This window comes from Rhodnius prolixus, unplaced genomic scaffold, assembly GCF_049639745.1.
Source record: "Rhodnius prolixus isolate KJV_2025 unplaced genomic scaffold, Rpr scaffold_5, whole genome shotgun sequence".
Classification (NCBI taxonomy): domain Eukaryota; kingdom Metazoa; phylum Arthropoda; class Insecta; order Hemiptera; family Reduviidae; genus Rhodnius; species Rhodnius prolixus.
In genome coordinates, this window is record NW_027411624.1 from 41,224,494 (window position 1) to 41,244,565 (window position 20,072).

Sequence of the window (20,072 nt, forward strand, 5' to 3'; positions counted from 1 at the left end):
AAATTTGTAGCGTGGGAGTCCAGAGTTTTGGCTTGCCTATCCGTTGATTGTGCCCACTTTGAACAGTTCTTTAAAAAAAAAAATAACGTAATTTTGACAGTAAACTGAAATTAGTAGCGTAGGAGTCCAGAGTTTTGGCTTGCCTGTCCGTTGATTGTGCCCACTTTGAACAGTTCTTTAAAAAAAATAACGTAATTTTGACAGTAAACTGAAATTAGTAGCGTGGGAGTCCAGAGTTTTGGCTTGCCTATCCGTTGGTTGTGCCCAGTTTGAACAGTTCTTTAAAAAAAATAACGTAATTTTGACAGTAAATGAAATTAGTAGCGTGGGAGTCCAGAGTTTTGGCTTGCCTGTCCGTTGATTGTGCCCACTTTGAACAGTTCTTTAAAAAAAATAACGTAATTTTGACAGTAAACTGAAATTAGTAGCGTGGGAGTCCAGAGTTTTGGCTTGCCTATCCGTTGGTTGTGCCCAGTTTGAACAGTTCTTTAAAAAAAATAACGTAATTTTGACAGTAAACTGAAATTAGTAGCGTGGGAGTCCAGAGTTTTGGCTTGCCTGTCCGTTGATTGTGCCCACTTTGAACAGTTCTTTAAAAAAAATAACGTAATTTTGACAGTAAACTGAAATTAGTAGCGTGGGAGTCCAGAGTTTTGGCTTGCCTATCCGTTGGTTGTGCCCAGTTTGAACAGTTCTTTAAAAAAAAAATAACGTAATTTTGACAGTAAACTGAAATTTGTTTTCATATTTTAAATTACCATAACTTTTGAAAAACCTAACCGATTTCAAAAAATGTTTTTTTGTTTTTTTTAGGAGCTCAAATACTATAAAAATATGCAACAAAAAATATAACGTTCCATTTGAAAAACAAAAGTTGGATGCTGTATCTCGAGATACAGGGGTTTCAAAAAATGGATCAATCACTGAAAATAAACTAGACTAAAAATGATTAAATACGTGTTTTTTATTTTTTCGAAATTTCCCGCCGTTAAAAAAAAAAGTGGGTGGAGCATATAACTTTGGTCACCCTGTACAGACCACTTTGGCGACCTCTGAGTTAAACCTAGCACCAAAATTAGTCACCAAGATTGGTTTATGATATTAAAAGAGAAATAACTCTTAACACGAACGATTCTTAGACCAGATATACCAAATTTTCTCTCACTTTTTCTCATCATTATTTTCTCCTATCAGAACAATTACTTGCAATAATCCATTTCTAATGTAATCCCTTCCTAATTTTGGGAGCTCTTTAGCCAGCTATTCCTGTGTAACCTTTGTGTATCTGAATTTTGTATTATGTTGATGGTGAAATTAATTTACCAACAGTCATTCATTCCCCCCCTCCACCACTAAATTGGTCCATTTCATTCATTAATAATGTCCAAATTGTGGACTGTTAATTACTACACACGTCAAATTTTCATTAACCTGATCTGAATAGAGGCAGAGGGCCAAGAGGGGGATGGTAAAGTTAATTAACACTATTCTCTACTAAATTAATATTGATAAAATGGAGGACTTAGTGTCGAATTCATGAGAAACTTTGGATAAGTCATACTAAAAATCACTGTAAACTTTCCCAGGAAATAGATGGAGTTGATGAAAAACTATGATGTTAACAATGAACATAAAGTCTATTTGGGATCAAGAAAAAAGAAAACTTTCCATCAGTTTTCCGCTTCAAGTATCAAAAAAAGAAGAAGAAAAGTTGGAGCTTTTTCTTTTTCAAGTTTTCCTCGCCCCCAAAGTGAGTAATGTCAGTCATCCTGTGAAGTTAATTTCGATTTTTTTTTTTTTTAACTTCCTGTTGTAATCGTGAAAAATATTCTACTCGCTGAGTTCGCGAAAAATTGGGATTTTCAAAATTTTTTGTTTTTCTTTTGTCAAAGTCGAAAGGAAAATTTTGATCCATTTTTTTTTTTTTTTTTTTGGGACCGGAAATATATACTAAAAGTTTGAACAAAATGGTGGTGACCGGAAGTGAGTGAATCGAAGGCAGCAATTTTTGCGTGCGTATCTAAGTGTAATGGTGTCAATTTTTAGAAAATTTATCTGTCTTTCTAACCGTGTCATCTCAGAATCGAATTCAGACTAAAACTTTCTGAGTAACAACATTTTTATTGCCCCCCCAAAAAAAGTAATGATTTTAGAAATAAAAATTAAAGTGACGTCACTCTAGAACAGTGGAAAATATGAAGTCGGCCAATACGTCATTTGAACTCCACTTTAGATGTACTACACACAGTAGGCCTATGGACAATACTTATTGGTTCACCCTGTATATTACCAAACGAACACAAAATACTTGGAAGGTAAGAAAATCGATAATAGATTAAACTTCCGGTCGCGTAATGGAAATTAATTAAACAACGATTAAAACGGAAGTTTTCAGGTAAGAGTCTGCCAATAATGGACGGGAAACATGTGTATTTAATGTATTCCACGATATTATAATATTTCAACGCAGTTTCCCATTTAGTATTGGGGGACCTTAGCGTAACATCTATCTTTGATTAATGTAAGACAATTTTAATAGTTAATAATTTATTTAAAGTAAAATGGATTAACTCTAAGAGTAAATGGTTCACAGAATCAATTTACTGGATTTAATATAATATTAAAGCTGTGGTTTAGGTTCATTAAATAAGGATATCCATTTGGTTTACGTAGTCCACATGGTTTGGTGAGTTGTGGTTTAAACCATATTGTTTATAAGGAGGCTCTAAGTTAAACAGATTTATAGGAAATTTAATGCTCTTTCGTTTGGAATAAAAAGAGGGCGGAAAAAACGCGAAAATCGACGGAAAAGTTAAAAAAAATGCAAATATCTTGGACACTATTGAGAATCGGGCCAAAGTGAATAGAATATTTTTTGATGCATTTGAGCTGTTGAATCACCGAAGTTTCGACCACTCCTCCGTGTGCAGCTTGTACATTTTTATTATGCCGAGCTTTCGACCTAGGACATTGATAGCGAACTTTTTGAGCTCGGCGGTGTGTCAAAATTTTGTGAAAAATCGAAACATAATTTTCGTGGCGTGTCAAAGCACAACATAAAAGTGAAGACTAAAAAAATAGAAATATTTATAATTTTTTGTAAGTTAATCATTTGTTTAATGCCATTTAAAATACAAAAAACCAAAACTTGAAGTATATGTTTCCGGAATTTGGTATTTTTATATTAATATCAAATATTGAAACAATGCATTTAAATGTTTTTAATATGTATATTTTGTTAAGCAGCAATATTATTATACTTGTACATGCACGTCTGGTTCAGAATTAAATTATTAATTATTACTATTAATAACCAACTCTGGTCGTTTGAAAAGTCCGTGCAAAGTCAGAGAGATAGCACCACTGGCGCGTATCGAGGTTATGTTTAGTTAGTAGCATCTCTTGGAAGAACACACACCAAGTTTCAGCCAGATCGGTCTATTTCTTTGTGTTTGGCATTCGTTTGAACCGAGGAAGTCGAGTGATTTTCAAAAAATGGACGAAAAAGAATTTCGTGTGTTGATTAAACACTACTTTATGAAAGGCAAAACGCCTCAGGAGACTAAAGAGAAGCTTGATAAACATTATGGTGACTCTGACACCTTCGATTAGAACAGTTTATAAGTGGTTTCAAAATTTTCGGAGTGGCCATATAGGGCACAAGTGACGCTGAACGTTCTGGACGCCCTGTTCGAGGTTACTACTCCAGAAATCATTGATAAAATCCATGATATGGTGATGGATGACAGAAGAGTGAAGGTGCGTGAGATTGCTAGTGCTGTGGGCATCTTGAATGAACGGGTACATAATATTTTGCATCAACATTTGGACATGACTAAAAGCTATCCGCAAGATGGGTGGTGCCGCGATTGCTCACGCTTGACCAAAAACGAAATCGTGTGAAGTGTTGCAAGGACGGTTTGCAGCTGTTCCAGAAGAATCCGCAGGACTTTAAAGCGTCGTTTCGTCACTGTGGATGAAACATGGATACATCACTACACTTCTGAGACCAAAGAACAATCTAATCAATGGGTTACCAAGGGGGAATCTGCGCCAAAAAAAAGGCGAAGACCGTTCCTTCGGCCGGAAAGATTATGGCGACTGTCTTTTGGGATTCGTAAGGAATAATCCTCATCGACTATCTGGAAAAGGGTAAAACTATTACAGGTGCATATTATTCATCGTTATTGGACCATTTGAAAACCGAGCTGCAAGAAAAACGCCCACGATTTGCCCATAAAAAAGTCCTTTTCCATCACGACAACGCACCAGCTCACACCTCAGCAGTTGTGGTCGCAAAATTAATGGAAATAGGGTTCCAACTCGTTTCACATCCCCCCTATTCTCCAGACTTGGCTCCCTCGGACTACTATTTCTTCCCCAATATGAAGAAATGGCTGGCGGGAAAAAGATTTTATTCAAACGAGGAGGTGATTGCAGAAACGAATGGCTATATTTCAGACTTGGACAAATCCTATTATTCGGAAGGGATCAACAAACTAGAGCAGCGTTGGACGAAGTGTATAAGCCTAAAAGGAGACTATGTTGAAAAATAAAAAAGGTTTACCCCAAAAAATTAAGTAGTTTTTATTTTTGCACGGACTTTTCAAACGACCCTCGTATGTATTTGGTTGTAAGGAAGTCAGTGTTGCCAATTGTCAAGAATTTTTTGTAGTAAGTTGGCGTACATGTTGTTTATAAATTGTTCGTGTCAGTTTTTGAAATTTAGACCGGTTTTCTGTCTTTGATATGTATACATATATCATTTCTAGCACTTTCCTTTTTTTATGCGTTGGTTTTTGAATTTAATGAGATCTATTTATAACGAACAGATCATTACAAACACATAAACGTAGTTTGTTCACACTTTTCATTATCAGGAAGTCCCCGATGAAAATCAGCACAACTGCTGAATTGATTTCCTGTTTACGAGGAATAAGAGGAAGTCAAGTTAACTTCCCCTTAACCCTTTACCTTTAGACAAAAAAAAAAAGAAAAGATAAACAAACAAACAAAATCGCGGGAAAATAATTATTATCGTAATTGTTACAGGAAGTCCTTTTGTAACGTCAGTTTGTAAGATGATATTTTCAGCCCAGAACTTAATGGTGGTGGGGGTGGGGCCACATTCACAATCTTCAAGTCACTTTCTCTGCATAAATTATGCTTAGAATGAAAGCAATTTGTAATTCAAATTATCCAAACAATGCTCGACCGTTTTGTTCTATAAAATACCCACCAAAGTCATTCAGAACAATATGAAAGGGGCCTTGATTGCAGCAGCGTTTCTTTAATGAACAGAATCATTGCTGCCGCTTAAGAACTCGTGATTAAAAATTCAAAAATTTCAAGTAATTAATTGTGAGTTAAGTTAATTTTAAGTGCATTGAGTAATTAATGTAAAAAAAAAAAAGAAATATTAATTAGTAAAAGTAAAGTAATTGCCTATTTTTTAAGGCAGGCTTTACGTCCAACTACCCAAATTAGGTGTCGTGGACGGAGGCGACTAGCAAACATACTTTACTAGAAATTTCTCATATTAACCATTAAATAAAATCCAAGGCCTAAGACCGGGAATCGAACCCTTTAACCAACAATGTATCTTAGCTTTGCGGGTCTAGCCTATAACCGCCTAACATACTTTACTATAAATTTCTCATATTAACCATTAAATAAAATACAAGGCCTAGAGACCGGGGGAATCGAACCCACTAAACCAACAATACATCTTAGCATTGCTGGCCTAGCCTATAACCGCTCGGCTACCGTGGCCGAAATTAGTATTTCTTCAAAAAAGTGCATAAAACAATGACGTGACATTTCTACTTCCTTAAAACAATTTTAGTGCAACATTGGGTTCATTATTTAGCCATTTCAGAGGGGGTGGAATTATGGTCTAGGGTGAATACATTGTGATGAGTAACGGACAAACATAGACGTTCTTATTCTTTGAAATACAAGGATAAATAAATGTTTTTTTTGTTAAAAATATATTTTAAAAAACACACATATATATTATATAATCAAAGACCATGCATAATATTATCAAATTACCTGAAATTATCTCCTACATAAACCCAATATTCTATACAAAGAAATATAGATTCCAACGCCACACCCGTTCTGAACAGCTTAACTCACCTGAAAAGCGAAAACAAATTCGTTAGCTTAAAAGTTATAAGCCTTATACTGAAATTAACGAGTAAATAGGGTGGAAATTGATCAGGGATCAATCTAGGTTAGGGAAGCTGGTTACTCCACAGAGTGGGGAAATGGCAATTGATGGAGACCAAAGAAAAACTAGATATTTTGGCATATAACATATCTGGTTTGAAAAAGTCTTTCAACTTTTCCTGGCTTCACCAACTATATACAGTCGAGCCTCCCCATAAAGGACACTCTCAGTAGCGACCACCTCAATTTAAGGGCAGTTTTTGGATTTCCCCGTTTTACCCCTATACACATTCGATATAAAAGAACCTCCGTCTAACGGTCACACTATATAGCCACCGCGGACATTGATTTTGGGGAACGGATCAAATGTATTACCTCCCACCAATGACCACCTTATTCATAAAAGTTCATTTGACACGGTGATAAAAAGAATTATCCCCTCGCAAGTTTCTGTGTTTTTTTTCTGGTTTTTCCTAAAGTTTCCTATATAAGCTCCATACATCTTGTACCATTTTAATCATTTTTCAATATAACTTTGGACGAACAATATCACTTTTTTCCGATATGTCTCTCAAACGAAAGTGGTTAACTCTAGAAGAGAAAATAGATGTGTTGGAAGATTTTGCGAAAAACCAAATCCAGCCATCGTCAATTTTGCTGAAAGGTTTGTTCTATTTTTCTAATAATAGATGATAGTATGATGATAATTTTACCATAAATTATTATTGTTATGAATAAATGTGATGATTATTATACAAATTGTTATACAAATTATTAAATATGTCAATAATATGTAGTTTTTTTGATCAAAAACTGTTTGGATAATTAAGAAAAATTTGATGCATATCATATAGCTAAATAATTATACAATTATGAACGTTTTTAAATCTATTAATTATAAACCATTTTTAAATAGAAGTTTGGAAAAAAAACCCACATTTTTTCATTATGAAACTTGCCTACCTCCTTCTAACGGCCACCTCCAAACAGCGGCCACTTTGCTTTCCCTTCGCCAGTGGCCGTTATTGAGAGGTTCCACTGTAAATATATTTTGATATGTTTCAATTTTCTGAAACTCTATTGGAACTATACGAGGGTCGTTTGAAAAGTCCGTGCAAAGTCAGAGAGATAGCACCACTGGCGCGTATCGAGGTTATGTTTAGTTAGTAGCATCTCTTGGAAGAACACACACCAAGTTTCAGCCAGATCGGTCTATTTCTTTGTGTTTGGCATTCGTTTGAATCGAGGAAGTCGAGTGATTTTCAAAAAAATGGACGAAAAAGAATATCGTGTGTTGATTAAACACTACTTTATGAAAGGCAAAACGCCTCAGTAGACTAAAGAGAAGCTTGATAAACATTATGGTGACTCTGCACCTTCGATTAGAACAGTTTATAAATGGTTTCAAAATTTTCGGAGTGGCCATATAGGGCACAAGTGTCGCTGAACGTTCTGGACGCCCTGTTGAGGTTACTACTCCAGAAATCATTGATAAAATCCATGATATGGTGATGGATGACAGAAGAGTGAAGGTGCGTGAGATTGCTAGTGCTGTGGTCATCTCGAATGAACGGGTACATAATATTTTGCATCAACATTTGGACATGACAAAGCTATCCGCAAGATGGGTGCCGCGATTGCTCACGCTTGACCAAAAACGAAATCGTGTGAAGTGTTGCAAGGACGGTTTGCAGCTGTTCCAGAAGAATCCGCAGAACTATAAGCGTCACTGTGGATGAAACATGGATACATCACTACACTCCTGAGACCAAAGAACAATCTAAACAATGTGTTACCAAGGGGGAATCTGCGCCAAAAAAAGGCGAAGACCGTTCCTTCGGCCGGAAAGATTATGGCGACTGTCTTTTGGGATTCGCAAGGAATAATCCTCATCGACTATCTGGAAAAGGGTAAAACTATTACAGGTGCATATTATTCATCGTTATTGAACCATTTGAAAACCGAGCTGCAAGAAAAACGCCCACGATTGGCCCACAAAAAAGTCCTTTTCCATCACGACAACGCACCAGCTCACACCTCAGCAGTTGTGGTCGCAAAATTAATGGAAATAGGGTTCCAACTCGTTTCACATCCCCCCTATTCTCCAGACTTGGCTCCCTCGGACTACTATTTGTTCCCCAATATGAAGAAATGGCTGGCGGGAAAAAGATTTTATTCAAACGAGGAGGTGATTGCAGAAACGAATGGCTATTTTTCGGACGGACAAATCCTATTATTCGGAAGGGATCAACAAACTAGAGCAGCGTTGGACGAAGTGTATAAGCCTAAAAGGAGACTATGTTGAAAAATAAAAAAGGGTTACCCCAAAAAATTAAGTAGTTTTTATTTTTGCACGGACTTTTCAAACGACCCTCGTATACGATATTGGAATCTAATGTAACTTTTTTCCATAATTCTATATAGGCTAGGTTAGGTTAGGATAGGATAGGATAGGATAGAATAGGTTAGGTTAGGTTAGGCTAGGTTAGGTTAGGTTCGGTTCGTGTTTATCAGATTTCAATAATTTCTATACCGTGCATTAGAAGAAAGTTTGAACTGTAAACAGTATAAGTTTCAATTTTCTACTTATGATAGTTATTGAGATATAATAGTGCAAGAAGATAGAGAGGGAGAACTGGCACTAGTTCCTTTTCAGCAGCATCCTTTTTAAACAATGGCTTATTCTTGTACAGATGCTGCTATTATTGCGATTGCCGGGTTAACTATTAGTATAAGAGAGTGAGCCACAATGGAACGTTGAATAGAAGATAGTTGTGTCACACGTAGACAGTGCGTCCGTATGAGTGTGTTTTACTACAGTGGGAGAGAGAGAGGATGACCCATATATTGGAGGCACTCCATTCTGATGATAGCAGTCCCACTTACAGAGGACATAACTGTTCTTCTTTCTTCTACACTTCTAGCTTCTTGGCTTATTATTCCTCCCAGTTCAGTCCAGAGTACTTTACAGGATACTGTGTTTTGTTTTTTTAAAAAAAGGTTCTCCCCCTTTATTCAGTTTAAACTGAAGATCAGGAAGCGAGTGCCACTGGAACCGTTTTCCTCCAATAGTGACGTCTAATCCTAGAGACCAAAGTTGAACGTACATTCTCACATACTGACGTTTCTTGGTGACCGGGTAGGAGAGATATTGGACAACTTTCGGTCCTTCTATCTGGGACGATATTATTTGCCGTCAGATAGCGTAGGCTATCCGAGACGATACCCCTAACCAGCCCTTTAAAGGCGCCTCTGGTGGGACAGCTCAAGCCTAAAAGAACGGGAGGGTCCGGTAGTCCATTACATGGGGCAACAAGGAGCTGGATAAAATACTCTCTGGTCCTATAATTGAACATAAAAATAACTGTATTTAAGTAAAGGAACAACTCAAAATATCACAGAAAACTCGTGTATGATCGAAACTTAACATAATAAGAAAACGAAAAGTATACACAAAATAATTATATTAAATACAAAAAAAAGTGAAAACCCTTATAATAAATAATAATACAACTAAATACACAAGGTAATAATTTACAGTGGAGATAACGTTATTCCGAACGTACGAGAAAGAATAAATCTTTAATGTTCTGACGAAAAACAGTATACGTCACGAAGATGTTCATTAGAGGCTATTCGCCAAGGATGACTGCAGAATTAAATCCGTCAATCATCCTGGCAGATGGCTAGCCTCTGTAGGTTCTGTCAGGAGGAGGAGGAAGAGGAAACGGCCACTGCATGTGTTGTATCAGTGTGAGGGGTTTGTCTGGTTAAGGATGTTACTTCTCCGGGGAGCGAAAACCAAGGCCTGTGAGAGCTTTACCCAAGAGTCGCTCTCCAGAATTCAGGAGTTAGAGGGCGAGCTCTAAAGTATTAAACTATCGGGTATTCAACATGGTGGTATTCAACATGGTATTCCACTTTAAAACCATGTTTAATTTGTAACTATAGAATTCAGTTTTACAGATGATTTATTGATCAGGGAAGGCTCTATATAAGGGTCTCCAAGTGTCTTAAGGCTGCGGCCATTAAACTATGGGTGCAGACTAGGTCTCAGTGAGTCCCAGGAGTCTCAGGGCAGAGACAGGCGAAGGAATTCACAGAGGAGCTACTCGCCAAGGCTGACTGCAGAATTAAATCCGTGCAAGGCCGTGGGGCTATAAAGGATAATTGTAGGCCTATTAAACTGGCCCACTGCAGGCTCAGAAAACACATGCAACGTATAGGCATGGTAGATGGCTAGCCTTTGTAGGTTCTGTCAGCAGGAGGTGGAGAAGGAAACGGGGCTGCACGTGTTGTGTCAGTGTGAGGGGCTTGTCTGGGCTAAGGATGTTACTTCTCGGGGGAGGAAAAACCAAGGCCTGTGAGAGCTTTACCCAGGAGTCGCTCTCCAGAATTCAGGAGTCTGATTAAACGGACAGCTCTGGGAAGGTGAGCTTTAGAGTGAGGGGAGCCACAATAAATCTAAAGGGGTTGCAATGGCGTAGGCCTTGAGGCCGCCCTAGCTGCATCTAATCTAATCTAACACGTTAATCTAATTTTATCTGTTTCCTCTTCGTAGTTATTGCTATAATGTTGGAAAGCAAGTACCGATCGCAAAGAAGGATTCCGAGTTAATTAACAGAGGACTTCTCCGGCATGAACTAGTAAAGAAACTGTCTACTAATGATATACTTGAGGTTGGCAGGTGGGACGATGCAAAGATTGCCTGAGGAGCCACCATTTCTTAGATTTAATTTAGGATTCTTCAGTTTCTTCAGAGCACTGAACTCCATTAATGTGAATTACAGATCATTAAAGGAAAAAAAAATAATTGGCAACAAAATAAAATGAAAAGTTTCGAGAAAAGGTTTTTTTTAATGTAAGAAAATTCAGCTAATTTTCATTTTTTCCCCCTCCTTTCCAGATTTCCCCAATTATTGGTTTCACTTCCATCTCCTAAATAGCCACAATAACAATGGGAAAAATTTTCCAATTTGAACCCTTAAAATGCTTCTTTTTCTTCTTTTCACTTTTCCAATAAAGTTTGTTGGGAGCAAGAAGAAAGGAAATAAAGAAAAGCTTCAGGGCGGAACTGGGCGTAAAGAAAAGAACGAGAGAGTGAAATGGATGTGAAAACTTCTCCATTTCCTCAAAATGGCCTTGATACTAAAGTCTTTCCTTTCCGATGTCTGCCCGCCCCCGCCAAAACTCCTTTTTTTCCATCGTATCCTTCCTCCCCCTAGAAAGGAAAGCGTCATTACAGGCTCTCTCTCCCACTCTCTCTCTGTCTCTCTCAGACACACCCACACACACACAGAGAGGAGAAAGTCCTGTTTTGACATGAAAATATTCTAGGAAATCCGATAAACGAAGAGGATTGGTGGAAGAAAGCAAGTTTTGTCCCGTAATACCTCTCTCTCTCGCTCTATTCCCAATTCCTTTTACCGCGTCATCAACATCTTCAACTTCTTGTCAAATAAGTGACGTCATAACTTCCTCTATTTCTTTTCCCTTTTTTTCTCTCTCCGTTACCTCTACATCATTTCTTTTGCTGCCATCACACTCTGATGCACATTTTTTTGTGTGTTCACTTTCACCGACTTCTGTCAAGCTCGTTCAACGTCCTCTTCTGTCTCATCTCCCACCCACCCTCTACATTAGATCATGTTAGATTCATTTCTATATCTCTTTCTTTCCTGTTTCCTGTCTTTTTATATGAGCCAGAAAATTTTTCCAATATTTACAAGAGAAATAGGCAGATGGTCTAGGAATATAATATTGGGAACAGATAACAGTTGTGAGAGGTTTTTTTTTGTCGTGAATACGTCTTTAAATTTGCTATCATATGGAGGCAATCCAAAAAATCCTTATGATAACAAAATCGGGGGATACAGTTTGGCATTATAGTTTCGAATCTATCGTCTACATCCAAAATTAAATTAGACCACTGGATAGTTAAAGGATTAAAGAATTCATTACGAAAAGTAAGGACTGTGACGCATCGCGCACGGTCGAGGGGGAAGCGCCGCCATTTTGAGACCATTTTGCTGCGTATCGAGATTTGCAATTAGTATAACTTTTGACTCGGAGAAGCTAGGATGTTCGTTTAATCGTCAGCTGTCGTCACAATCTATCGATTGTGTATAAAACATTAGTGTAAAATAGTGGATATAATAAAGTGTCAGAATAAAAAAATATTATCAAAAATATATAATGTCGGCCTATACGCGGTCGAAAAGCCAAAACCAAATACAGAGATCGTGTACGGTTGGAAAGGGCTTCTCAAGAACAATCGAATGGTAATAATAAAACACCCTATGACCGAGTCAAGCTGTGCCGTAAAACGTAAAAGAATGAATGCGGCCGAGCGGATCAACGACGGTGTCCAGTACATCTGTGCAGCTGGGGTGGTTGAAATTATGCAAGTGGATGATGAAATCGCTTCTACATTGACAACGGACTGTATAGGCATAGATTGTGTTCGATCGTCGATTTGTTTCCTTGTTTTCATCCTAAATACATGAATAAAAATATTTTATATAAAAAATATAACCCGTTAGGTAAACGTAACATATTCACGTACAACACACGGCCGTGTCCATGACACAGTCACATTTTTTTTTTTTTATTACCACCCAGTCAGTTTAGACATTTTATCAACTTATATTAAATAGTATCGATTAGTTACATCGTTCCTAACCTCTACTGAATTAGCGTAGTGCAAATAAACGAGCCCTGAATGGTCAAGCAGTGTAGAAAGGCTGCTGATTTTCGCATTTGCACAATAAGAGTTTTCAATGAATTAAACAACTTAATAAACTAACAACACTGTTGTGTGCTCGTGAACACCGTTTTCTTGCCAAAAACATACGTAATTTCTCATATGAAGATAAAAGGAATCCTGGAAAATGATATATCGCGTTAGAAAGCCCACATTAGGCAAGGAAACTTTTATAAGAAAAGTGCCAGCACCTAGGTCTGATAATGATCACGTAAGGGCCTAATGAGTTTTCTTCAAAAATTTTCGATTACTTTTATTTTTCCCAGTATCCAGGAGGAAGATTGAGGCTGTTTGGAGAATAATTTATGCTTCAAAATGGTGTCAATTTTTTCAGGCTTGTCCATGGGTCATATTTTTCTGTCCCATCCCATCCCACGGGATTCCCATTATAATATTAATATGGGATACAGTTCAAATAAAATTATTAAATTTATGAAAGTTTACGTTTAGTGTCTACTAAATAGGACTACATGTACAAAGGGACATGCAAAACGACTAAATTTATTAACTTTAACACTCAAAAGTATAATCTAAGTATGACAATTCAGTATCATTCTGACACTCTCATTCTATTTCTGAGTCACTCTGCTCGTTCAGCACTCTATCAATTTCCAGCTCATCGACCGTTTCTAATAATTCAGAAATCCTTCTCATAGCACCATGCAGTTGCATAGATGATGAATGAATTATATTTTGATGCACTTACGCAACTGCAAATTTCAGCCTAAATTTATTTTACAATATCAAGTATCGACTACCATGGGAAATACAAATGTGTGCTGTCCCATCCCATCCCATCCCATGGGACGTTTCCCATGGGAATAACATTCCTTTGGACAACACTGAGTTTTTTAGAAAATTTATCTGTCTTTCTAACCGTATCATCAGAATCGAATTCGGACTAAAACTTTCTGAGTAATAACATTTTTATTGCAAAAAAAAGTAATGATTTAAAAAATATATATTTAAAGTGACGTCACTCAAGAACAGTGGGAAATATGGAGTTTTGTCCAATACGTCATTGAATTCCACTTTAGATGTACTACACACAGTAGGCCTATGGACAATACTTACTGGTTCACCCTGTATATTCCTACAAAACCTATTTTTACTAATTAACAATTAACCAGCTGGAAAATTTTTCATAAAAATCCAACTATTTTTCCCCCCCTACATCAATTTCCGCATCTAATGCTACAACAGGAAGTTGAACGAAGTGAATGCACATTAAGTTCAAGCTAAACTTAGTTTTAGGAAAAAAGAAAAAAAGAAAGCTTTTTCCATATTATTCAAAAGTTTGTTTTATGTTAATTTTATGAGAGTAAAGAAAAGTTTTACTGGAAAATGCATTCGCTTTTCCTATTTTTCATTTTATTTTCCTTTTTATTTTTACCTGGCCCAACTTTCCAACAAGTGTAGACTATATTCCACAAGTGTTTCGTCGATTTTAAGCTTTTATTTTAAAATTCAACTTATTCAAACCGGAATATGCCGGAAATAGTGTCCGGGGGGGGCGACAATAATTACGGAAGTGGGAGACTTGGCATGTTGATGTTAAAAACTTTTAAATTATTAAAAGTATGCATGTAGTTACAAACAGACGCGCGTAAAGTTATATTAGAGCCTAGGCTAGCCCACCCACCCTGCTCTCATCACACTGGTTGAAGTTGAAGGAGGTTTTTAGCCTAATTAAATCTGCCAGTTCCACATTTAGAGATGTTTACAACGTTAACGAGCCGTTGCGTGGTGTGTGGGGGGGTTTAATAATTTTAGAAACTATGACATTCTACCTGAACAGGGTTGGCATATTTTTATTACAGAAAAGGGGGGAAAAAATGAATTAAAATAAAACGAAACTTTAATAAAAAACATTAAATCTGTTTCTGTTTCCGTTCTAAAGAGGAAGTCTGGCGAATTATATCGTATTACAAATTAATGAAATTAAATTTCCGCCAGAAGTTTGTATTCTGAATAAGAAGTAGGACTTGATCTTGTAAACCATTATTCTCTAAGTTCTAAGTAACTTATTTATTAAATTATTCTACAAACTTGAACAACGTTTAAGCTTGATTGACACACTTGGTTTTTATACCAGCATTATACAGTTTATAAATTATACCAGGGGACCCCAAACTTTTTACACAGGGGGGCCAGTTCACTGTCTCCCAGACCGTTGGAGGGCCGAACTATAAAACAAACTATTTTAAAGTTTAAAAAAAAAAAAAACGGGAACAAATGGAATATTCCAAATAAAGAACAAGTAAATTTAAATCACCAAACTGCCCAGTATTTCTGTGGGAACTGTGGACCTGCTTTTGGCTAATGAGATGGTCCAATGTCCTGGTTTAGTTATAGTGCCTTTGCCTTTCTTCCCTACTTCTGCAGTTATTTCACACTGTTTCCGGAGCCGTGACGCGTGCATCCCGCGTCATCAGAAGCAGTACTGTACATGAGTGACGCAGCGCTTTGCGGTACAGCCGCACAAACAGTGCTCCTCTAGTAAGACCAACCAATGAAAGAGATGCCTCTTCCGGAAGTGCGGCGGGAAATGTCCTCAGAGGGCCGCATGTGGCCCGCGGGCTGTAGTTTGGGGACACCTGCTTTATAGAATAGAATAGAATAAACTTCATTTAACAATTGAAGGTATATACATATGTACATAAGGAGTTCCAGTACAAATACTATAACCTCCAGCTAATTACCTAAATTGTTACAAAATATAAGAGTGAATAATGAGGGGGGGGGGGAAAAAAGAAAAACCCTCAGCCTCCAAGAAAAGTTTTACTTCAGGGAGTCCTTAACTCTCCTGAGCCTGTGCACCGTGTCCAAACTATAGTCCCCTATTAGTCTGCAGAGGTGGTTGTGACTTGGTTCACACTTACTGAAGAAACCAGTACCGAGGTACTTGATGTAGTGTTCTACATAGTCCATATTAGTGTTGCGGAGTGTAGGTCTATAATACGGATGTAACGGGGAGAAGTTGTGACCAGTCTGAGGAATTTATATTGTATGATCTGCAGAGAGGCGATATTGGATCGACATGCCAGACTCCAGGAGAGACATAAAGTAACATGGGCCTAACCACTACCTTGTACCTTGTTTATTCTCTGGGGATAGTTTAGAGTCCCTGCAGAACACCTGCTTTATACTGTAATTTAACTTAAAAGGTAAACCGACTAAAACCAGTCACCAAAACTGATCCAAAACGAATTCTTTTAGATGAACGATTAAAGTTTTACAGTAAAACCACCATAGTTTTGATATTTGGCCGCTGCAGCGCTGCATGAGTTTGTGAGAATTTAAAATGGCGTCGCCTGACTGTAAAAATATGCATTGTAATTCGTTTTCTTAGTGCTAATGGAGTGAAAGCAGCTGGAATTCATCAGTGAGATCAGTTTATGGAGGGGGGGAAACATTATGAGCAGTGGAACGGAAATGGGTTACAGTTTTTAAAGATGGCCGCAGGAATGCTCATGATATGGAAAGAATTGGGCGATCTTCACAGAAATGATTCTGAAGATTTGTTGCAAATGAGAACAGACGCTACCCGGGTGACTACCACCTGTTTGAAGATGCTTTTGGATTGGTCAGCGCCATGACGACAATGTTGAGGCCAAAACGACCGCGTTGCAGTGGTTATCAATTCAGGCGGTAGACTTCTAAAGAGGATGGGATTCAAAAGATGGTTGTACGAGAAGTTAAATGCCTTAATATTAGTGTGACCATTAGTGTAGAAAAGAAGATTAAGGTACCAGGGTTTCAGGTAAAAATAAAATTGTTAAGAAAAGTATGCTTGTTTTTCCTTCATCTCAAAACGGAACTTACTCAAAACACGCCTCGTAACTGGCACACATTACTTGTTATTGACTCGACTGAATGACTTCCAACTAAGTAAAGTAATCGCCTATTATTTCAGGCGGGGCTTAACGTCCAACTACCAATTAGGTCGTGGACGGAGGCGACTAGCGAACATACTTTACTATTAATTTCTCATATTAACCATTAAATAAAATGCAAGGCCTAGAGACCGGGAATCGAACCCACTAAACCAACAATACATCTTAGCTTTGCGGGTCTAGCCTATAATCTCCTAACATACTTTACTGTAAATTTCCCATATTAACCATTAAATTAAATCCAAGGCCTCTAGACCGAGAATCGAACCCACTAAACCAACAATACATCTTAGCTTTACGGGTTTAGCCTATAACCGCTGTGGGGGGTTCACTAGGGTAGTGAAACCCCACCACTCATCCACTCTAGCCAGAGGAAGAGAGTCAGCCCCCTTGGCACACAGAGAGGGGAGGCTCGGCGAAGGTATATAAGAACAAGAGGAAAGTCAAAGAAGATATTCAATTATATATTCAATTCAGTACGACATTCAGAGATTATTAGATTCAGATTCAGACATATATTCAATTCATATATAATATTCAGCTCGAGATTCTGTGATTCGAGATTCTGTAATTCTGTTCAAAGTCTTACACTTCAGTTGTACACATCGTTCAGCCACGTCAGTCAGTCTGTTCTGTTCTTGTAGTGTAAAGTATAGAGTCCTTGGCAGTCAGTCATATAAATACATAAAGTCTTATACCGATACTAAAAGTGTTATTTATCCATCAACATCCACAACCAATAACTCTCTCCTCTTCAAGTCATCTGAACCCATTACACCGCCTAACATACTTTACTGTAAAGTTCTCATATTAACTATTAAATAAAATCCAAGGTCTAGACTGGGGAATCGAACCCACTAAACCAACAATACATCTTAGCTTTACGGGTCTTAACTTCCTTCCTCTTAAAATTGCTCTATATTTCCACCATTTCTTGATCAAAGCCCAAAACTTGAGCTACCAAATATCTCTTCCCTAGCCCACATCATTTTTCTCCCTCTGAAATTCCAACACTACAACCGGAAACAATATATTTGCCAGAAATCATGTCTAGAGTATGATAGTTGCCGCGAACGCCTATACAGCGCTTGGAAACAAATCAGTAAATAATTCTGATATCTAGGAAAAAAAGACACGAGGATGGGTGTATATTGTATACATGAAGAGTCTATAAATAGCCAGCTAAAGTATTGTGCAAATGGCAGTAGAAGGATCTAGAAATAAGAAGCCAAGATTAAAAAAAAAAGAAGGATGTGTCAGACCAGTATGTGAAGGAATGAACATCAGATGGATATGCTGTAGGGAACATGGAGATGGGGATTCCCCAGGGAACATGCTCAGTAAATATAAATAGAAGGTAAAAAGGGTGACTAAGGCACTCTACATCCTGCAGGCGCTCGCACACATCCTCAAATGTCTTCCGAAGATGAATATATATATATATATATATATAAATAGCAATATCTATAAAAATAGAAACACAGGAAGGAAGTACAGTTTGGGTTATTCCTCAAGAGAACTTTATTCACTGACGTGAAAATGTTTCAATAAAAATACGATTCTCGATATACGTGCAGCAGTAAGAATAGGAATAACGATCTTGCAGAGTATCCCTTCTGATGTCCTCGGAGAAACGGAAGTATTGTTTAGATTTGATCATCAATCAAAAATATTGATTGAATCAATTTAAGTTAGGCGGTCATAAATCTGTATTTTGTATTTAAATTAAAATTAATTTGAAATTCAAAATTGCGGGAGTGCCGCAGGGGAGTATACTTGGCCCCGTTCTCTATACAGTATACACATCAGACAACCCTCTACACTACTCTGTACATATGCAGACGGCACAGCCATATTAGCTTCAAGTACACATCCTATATCAGCTTCATACAAGTTACAGGACACACATAAAATAGAATCCTGGGCAAAGAAGTGGCGGATTAAAATGGAACCCACAGAAATGCTGCCAGCATGCCACGTTTACTCTCCGACGGGGTTCCTGTCCACCTCTCCTCTTCAACTGCAATCCTCTTCCTTGTACAGATCTGGTGCTAGCTACCTTGGGCTCTACATAGACAAGCGACTAACGTGGAACCCACGCACAATAGACTTAAAAGACAAAGCAATGACGAAACGTGCGAAACTGCTTTACAGACTACTTGGACGACGCCCTAAATTGCCCATTAAACGCTTAATATACAGATACTATTCTCAAACCTATGTGGGACTTACAGGACTAGAGCTGTGGGTTTCAGCCAAACCAACAAACCTACAGACGGTACAAACATTTCAATACAAACTCCTCCGACAGATAGCTGACGCTCCTTTCTACGGTGACTAACCTCACCCTTCACACCGACCTCAACATTCCCTTTATAGACCAACACGCCAAGACTAAATATCAAAAATTCCATACTGCTCTCTCTACTTGCTCAAATCCTCTTGTACAGTCTCTCGCCTCCTCTGACATCCCTAATACTCCTCGCCGACTGAATAGCCAGTGGCCCCGCGACTTCCTTGCAGTCTGAAGAACTAAATCTCTACTCTCTCCTAATCATATTCTCCTCCTCACATTCTCCTCTCTCCTATAGAGAGTGCTACCGCTGGGTAGCTTCTCTCCTCCTGCTCTTCCCGCACCAGTTCATCTTATTTACATCCTATTTACTTATTGTATATATTTATACAGATTGTAAATTACAAAATAAATATAAAAAAAAAAAAAATTAAAATTCGAAACATCTTTAAACCAACATCCTTAGGGAGTGTAAAAGACTTATTTTGTTTTTTTACAGGATTTTCAGAGGAGTTTCGATCTTCATCCAATTCAAATTAAACCCTGTCATTTTAATACCATAGGATAATTGATATTTTCGGAGGATTTTAGGATTTTAGGATCCATTTCAATCCTCCCCCAGGAATAGAATCCTGTCACTTAGAAGCTGATGAAGAGAGAGAGGGTAGAAGTTTAGTCCAGGCATAATTAATAAAGCATTTCTGGTCACCCCTTAGGAGCTATTCGTATCTTTTTCCAGAGGTAATTTTTAAAAGCCTTCCCATTTTAAAATATAAAATGGTGAATACTATATTGGAACGACCCTCTCTCCCTCGGGACGTTCCCCGTTCTTCAGTTTGAATTCAAACAAACTTTTTTTTTTATTCCAATAAAAATCTTTCCCAATCGTCCCCCCACCAAATCACCCAAACCGGAAGCCTCAATATGAATATTTTAAGCAGGAAAT

At 37.7% G+C, this 20,072-nt stretch overlaps 2 protein-coding genes across 5 annotated transcripts in view; both read right to left on the bottom strand.

Annotated features, from left to right (window-relative positions):
- LOC141457938 (uncharacterized) overlaps positions 1–20,072 on the bottom strand; it is a 376,780-nt gene that overhangs the window by 243,018 nt on the left and 113,690 nt on the right. The gene's annotated exons all lie outside the window — the stretch shown is intronic.
- LOC141457958 (uncharacterized) overlaps positions 4,558–20,072 on the bottom strand; it is an 80,738-nt gene continuing 65,223 nt past the window's right edge. The window contains exon 3 of the mRNA XM_074135375.1: positions 4,558–6,141. The gene's annotated coding sequence lies outside the window, so the exon portion shown is untranslated. The remainder of the gene's footprint in view (positions 6,142–20,072) is intronic.